The following is a 6,537-nucleotide window of genomic DNA, read 5'->3' on the forward strand; positions in this document are numbered from 1 at the left end:
AAGAGGTCTCAGTAATTAATGATCTTAAGTGAAGTAAGGGAATGCAGGAACAAAGGAAAAGCAGTCAAGAAATAATAGTTCAGGGGCTTCCCTGGTGGCGCAGTGGTTGAGAATCTGCCTGCCAATGCTGGGGACACGGGTTCGAGCCCTGGTCTGGGAAGATCCCACATGCTGCGGAGCAACTGGGCCCGTGAGCCACAACTACTGAGCCTGCGCATCTGGAGCCTGTGCTCCGCAACAAGAGAGGCCGCGACACTGAGAGGCCCGCGCACCGCGATGAAGAGTGGTCCCCGCTCGCCGCAGCTAGAGAAAACCTTTGCACGGAAACGAAGACCCAACACAGCCAAAAATAAAAATAAATAAATAAATAAATTAAAAAAAAAAAAAAGAAATAATAGTTCAGTGATAAAACAGAGCCCTAGTTACTCCCCAAGGGATATACATAGCAATCTGATACCCATCTTTGAGGTCTGCAGGAACTAAGGCCCCCCACCCAGGCGGAGGGTGGAATGATGATGTTGACCCTCATGACTTAAGTCAACTAAAGCTTGGCCTCTGTCTACCTTTGCCCCAATTCTTTGCTGAGTTCTCCTCTGCTCAAGCCCTTTCATGAATATGCATGTACCCTTAGCTTAAAACTTCCCAGTTTTGCTGTTCAGGGAGAGTCTGCTTTGGGAAGGTTTCCGTGTGTTCTCCTTACTTGCTGCAAGTAATAAATTCTTCCTTCTCCCGATCTTTGGCTTGGTTGTGTCTTTTGGCTCGACACCACCAAGAGGCGAACCCAGTTTTCAGGTAACAGCAGGTTGCTGGCAAACTTTTGTTTTACAGAGGTTTATTTGCTATGCTATTATTTCTCACCTGGAATGGGTTCTACCACAAGCTTCGGAAGGGATCCTGGAGGGTCAGCACTCTTTTACTTCGGTTGTCCCACGTCCCTGTCAGTCCTTGACATCCCCCGATCTTGGATCAGAAAAGAAACCCAGGGCACCCCCTTTGCTTTCATTTAGTTTTTGAGGAGTCAGGAATTCGGGCTTCTTGACTCCTAGACTCATGCTTGCCCTGTCAAAGCATCCTGCTCATCTGTACTGACAAGTTAGTGAGAATCAGAAGTCCTGAGTTGGACCTTCAGGCTGATTAGGTGGCAGGGGCTTTTACCTTTGGCCTCTTGTTTAACCGAAGGCGGGGTGGAGGGAGGAGAAAAGAGAAAGGTGTGTCCTGTAAAATGAAGGGATAACTCACTGGGCTGGTTGCCTTGTTTACAGGAAACAAAGCAGTCTGTGTTACTCTGCAGTACAGGCTGATCTTTGCACCATTCACCTCCAGTGTTGGTGGTATTTATTTGTGTGTGTGTGTGCCTGTGTGTGTCTGTGTGTGTGTGTTTAAACATTGTCAAAGGCAAACACATGGTATTTTAGGATGTCAGAGGCTTTTTCTTTTTCAATAAGATGTGGTATTAATCTATTATTTTAAAAACAGTCCATTGCCAGAATTGAATTTCCCCCAAAAAATCTTAGTGCAACTTATTAATGGACTTTACTGTTAATAATAAACCAAAGCTGATTATTTTGAGTTGATGTGGTGTGTGTGGGGGATTATTTGACTCAGGCTAAATGCAGCTCTCACCATAAAAATAAAACTTCAGATCTCATAGGTCTGGCAAAATATCCAGACCCCTTGTCCTCCCAATGTCAGGGCTTTAGACTCTAGGCCTTTGGGGCAGAGCCAGGACTGAGTTACAATATGCAGTGCCTGTAGTACTGATGACCTGCATGGGAAAGCATTTAGGAGACACAAGGATGAGGGTCTGGCCATCTGGATGAGGCCAGAAATACCCTGAATTAAAAGTGAGAGTAGAGCAGCATCAAAATGGTTGATCTTACAGATAGAACAAACTAGTGGTTACCAGTGGAGAGAAGGAGGGGGGGAGGGCATTAAGATATACAAGCTGCTAGGTATAAAATAAATAAGCAACGAGGGACTTCCCTGGTGGCACAGTGGTTAATAATCCGCCTGCCAGTGCAGGGACACCGGTCTGAGCCCTGGTCCGGGAAGATCCCACATTCCGCGGAGCAACTAAGCCCGTGTGCCACCGCTACTGAAGCACAAGTGCCTAGAGCCTGTGCTCCTCAACAAGAGAAGCCACTGCAATGAGAAGCCTGCGCACCACAATGAAGAGTAGCTCCCACTCACCTCAACTAGAGAAAGCCCGCGCACAGCAACAAAGACCCAACGCAGCCAAAAATAAATAAATAAATTAAAAAAAAAAAGCAACAAGGATATATTGTACAGCAGAGGGACCATAGCCATTCTTTTGTAATAACTTTAAATGGAGTGTAATCTATAAAAATGTTGAATCACTATGTTGTACACCTGAAACTAATATTGTAAATCAACCATACTTCAATAAAAAATAAATTATATAAAAAATAAATTAAATAAATGCAAAAAAAAAAAAAAGTTGATCTTAAAATAACCAGGCCTCTATGGTAAAGTTTGAGGGGAGGCTGAAAGGGCAGGTCTCTTGACAAATTAGATGATAAAAAATACGTTTCTAAAAGCAGTTTTGAATACCTCTAGGATGGTCACACCATTAAGCCAGTTTTGGGTCATTCACAGGTTGGTGTGAAATAGTTCAACAGTTAGATGGAAAATAGGGTGGGGCAGTGAGATGAGGGGAAGCTAGGTCTGAGTAGATCTTACTCCCAGGGAGACCTGAGCAGCAAAAGGCAAAAGAATTGTCTGGGTACTTGGATGGGGAGTGAGGAATTAGGGGGTGCAAAAGAAGAGATGGAAGACACCAAAGGCAAACTTGCTGCTTCTTAGTTTTGTTTAAGAAAGTTCCAACTAGGTGGATCCTAGCCCCCCTATCTACTTAGATGGACTAAGTTCTTGTTGGAAACCCAGGATAATGATGAACTAGTAAACACACTATTGGCTTGATTCTGTAGCCAGTTAGTAAACCTGCACCCCTGAGTTGCACATCCCTCAAAGTGGAAAAACTGTGAATGGTAGAATGTCCAAACTACAGCATGAGGGGAGGGATTATCCAAGCCCATGTGAAAGGAGTGACTTAGGTGGTTTAGGAGTGTGTCATAGATCTAGTCTTGCATGACAATGAATCACATTGTCAGGTAGTCTTTTCACTTCTCTTCCAGTCTTTCTAGAAAGTATTTGGTGTTAGCAGGTCTTTAACACTTGTTAATCTATATTTTTAACAGAAAGCAGGTCCAGGCTCTACACCTTCTTCAGGTTTTAGCATCTAACAAGAATTTAATAACGTTGTCTTCCATTTATGGTAAGTGATACTTCTCCAGTTAACACTCTGACATAAACTTCACTTTTTAAATTTTAAGTTAAAGTGAATTTACTTAAAGAAAAATTAGCATTTGGGTGGCACGTGGGTTGGCCTAAAAGTGTAGAAATGTAACTGAAGTTTGGGAAACACAGAGCTTATGGTCTCCCAGGTCCCTTTGAAATCTAACATCTGCTCATTCTGTACTGGTCTAGGACACTGAGGCCCAGAGAGATTAAGTTACTTGACCAAGAGGATTACGATCTTTAAAAACCTTTCCTTCAGCCTCTCCCTGACGAGAAACACTCAAAACTGTGGTTCCCTGAAAAAGTGTCAGACTTACGTTGCTCACCTCTGTTTACACCAGCCTTGGCCACGATGACCCCTGTTATTCCTGTTTCTCAGCTGCGGCTTCCTCATGGCTGCTCTGATGAAATGGAATAGCTTGCGAATAGCTGAACAAACTGTGCAGACCTCACAAGACAAGTGTAAGTTGCCCACTGTCAGAAAAGAACTTGGGAAAGTGTGTCAGCCTGGGTCTTCAGAGAAGCAGATGCCAAGACAGGATTCAGCATGCAAGGATTTTGTTAGGGCAAATGCCTGTGGGAAAGAAAATGGGGAAGGAGCCAAGGCCACTGGCAGTTCTGGCACCAAAGCCAATGTCAGAGAAGTCACCATGCTCTCTTAGCCATTGCTGGGAGCAACCTGGGGAGGCGTGGCCTCTTCACAAGCCCAGCAAGGACGTCCGTGGCCCTTGGTCAGTTATGCTGCCTGCAGTTGGAGGTCTATGAGGCCCATTCTGGTAACCACCAGAAAGATATCAGACCACAAACATAGGTTAACAGCCACTATATTCCAAACTAGGGCTTACCGTGTTGGCACACCACTTTCAGATTCATCAAATCTGCAGCTAGCATTTTCCAAGGGCTCTGGCTAGGCTCTTAATGTGCGTTCCCTCATTTAATCCTCTTACCAGCTCTGTAGGGCAAGTTCTATTTTTCTTCCCATTTTGTAGATGAAGAAACCGAGGCTTGGAGAAGTTAAGTAGTTTGCTCAAGATCATTTAACAGGTAAGAGGCTGAAGAGGTTTTCAAATATTTGCATATTGTTTTCCGGTTTGGGATCTGTTAAGTAAGCATGATCTCTCACTGCACCTTAGCTGACCTACTTACCCTGTCCCCTTAGTTTGTTTTATACTGTTCTCTGGCCTTTTGACGTACTTCTAATCAGTTCTGAAATCCAGGGAAATACCAGAGGTCCAAAGCGGCCCCACAAATGGGCATTGGCACCCCAGGGATGGGCAGCATGGAAGGTGAGCTGCGCTTTGTGCCCAATGAGTGAATTTAAGTACATTTCACTGAGTATATTTAATGTATGAATGTGTCAACCAAGGTTACTACCTAGGCTCTGCTGTTTTAAATATTTAGTAAGATGACTGAGAACCTGGATTTATTAAACTATTGAGTGCCCTTAGGATCTGCAGACGGCATGCTGACCGCATTGCCATCTCTATAACTGGCTGTGACTGTGACCATTCACTTGTTCCCTGAATATATTTGGCTTGTCTTGATCAAGTGAGTGTTCCTGGCACTTTCAGGTCCTGTCGTATCTGATTTGCTTTTTAATACAGTGGTTTGGTTTGTTAGGTGTGGTCCAGTGGGAGTTCCTGAAAAGCTGGCCATGTTTAACAACCTGACTTCCCCCTGTTATGTTTCACACCTGTTATGAAATATGCTGGCAAATCACTTAGGGCCTCAATTTCAACTTCTGCAAAGTGAGGGTAATGCTCTCTGTCCTATTCACTTCCCAAGATGGTTAAACTCCAAAAAGTTCTGAGTGGAGAAGTGCTAGAAAATGTTAAAAGCAATATTAAGATGTCAACTTTTGGGTTGGGATTATTTTTTGAAATATTAGTCAGCATTTCCCTTATTCTCCTGGTGGTTTACTTTTCCCCATCTCCCTTGAGGAGCCACTCTAGCTTGTGCTCCTACTTGCTGAGGAAGGACGTAGCCTTCCTGGTTTGTAGCTGGCCTAGGTTAACATTTGGGAGACACACTGAATGAGAGCCAAGGGTCTGAGAAGACTCACAGGAGTGAGAAGATATCACAGTGGGTGTGAGGGGAGTAGAGATGTCACTGATCTGGGAGCAAGGAGCCTGGAGGGAGACTGCCTCCCTGGGGAGGCAGCAGAAACCCCAGGGAGCAGCCTGGGGCGTGGCCCTGCTTGTTTGGAAGATCCAGGGGAAGTAACAGGAGCTCAGGGAGGAGGCCCTCAGTAGTCAGGGCTTAGACACGGTCACAGAGACTCCCCATCCCCAGGGAGGCGTGGGGCAGCCCTTGGGTGAAGACCAGATGCCGAAGGCTGACTCAGAAAATACCCAGGGGGAGACTTGTCAAGGCCTGGGCTTCCCACACCCAATCCCCTGCCACTGGTGCTTGGAGTGAATGGGCCAATTAAGCAATTAAGTGAGATCACATTTTTCCCTTTCCTGGAGGAATGAGTGTTCCAAAAGAAATTCAAATTATGTATAAAATAGAAAGCTGTATTTCGTACACACCTGAGTTTTCGTACTGTTTGTATCTGCTTTACCCTCTGGTATTATTACTAATGCAACAAGACTCATGTTTCAGAAAAAGTTTTCACCTTGTTATGGGAATGAATAACATTTATAGGAGATAAATTCTGGGAAAGTTTTGCAAAGAGATATGAACAAATCCTGACAGAGGAAGGGAAGCGAGAAGTGTGCTAAGCCTAGGGTTTCAGCAGATAATCAGGATGCAACATGCTCCCCTGCCACCTTGGCTCAGGGCCTTTGTCGTGCTGACCATAGTTGGTCCACATTTTGACTTGTTCTTTGTGCGTAATAGATTTACTACAGGGATTGCCTATAAAACATATAGCTGCCATACAAATATTACTGTTCTTTAGAATTTTGTTCTCTTAAGGAGTAAACTGAAGGAATCACAATCACCACGTTCTCAGATGCAAACACTTTAACTTCTCTGAGCTGTTAATCATCCATCTTTAAAGCTCTAACCAATAGGATACTTGGATTTGAGGGGTAACATTTATCAGCTTAAAACATATTACAGAGAAAAAATAGCTTCCTTTTCATTTAATTTTTTCAAGGATGGAGCCTGGGAGTCTGGATGATGTATTAAAAGCTGATCTCATGCACAAATGTCGGGCTTTTCTTTTTGCATTTCTTGTTGTTTGGACTAGAGTTCATTCAGCATAGTTTCACA

At 44.1% G+C, this 6,537-nt stretch overlaps 1 long non-coding RNA gene across 1 annotated transcript in view; it reads left to right on the top strand.

Annotated features, from left to right (window-relative positions):
• LOC118891258 overlaps positions 1–112 on the top strand; it is a 30,537-nt gene extending 30,425 nt beyond the window's left edge. Inside the window, exon 3 of the long non-coding RNA XR_005018923.1 lies at positions 84–112. This is a non-coding gene — a long non-coding RNA (uncharacterized LOC118891258). The remainder of the gene's footprint in view (positions 1–83) is intronic.
• The last annotated feature ends 6,425 nt before the right edge of the window (positions 113–6,537 follow it).

This window comes from Balaenoptera musculus, chromosome 2, assembly GCF_009873245.2.
Source record: "Balaenoptera musculus isolate JJ_BM4_2016_0621 chromosome 2, mBalMus1.pri.v3, whole genome shotgun sequence".
Lineage (NCBI taxonomy): Eukaryota > Metazoa > Chordata > Mammalia > Artiodactyla > Balaenopteridae > Balaenoptera > Balaenoptera musculus.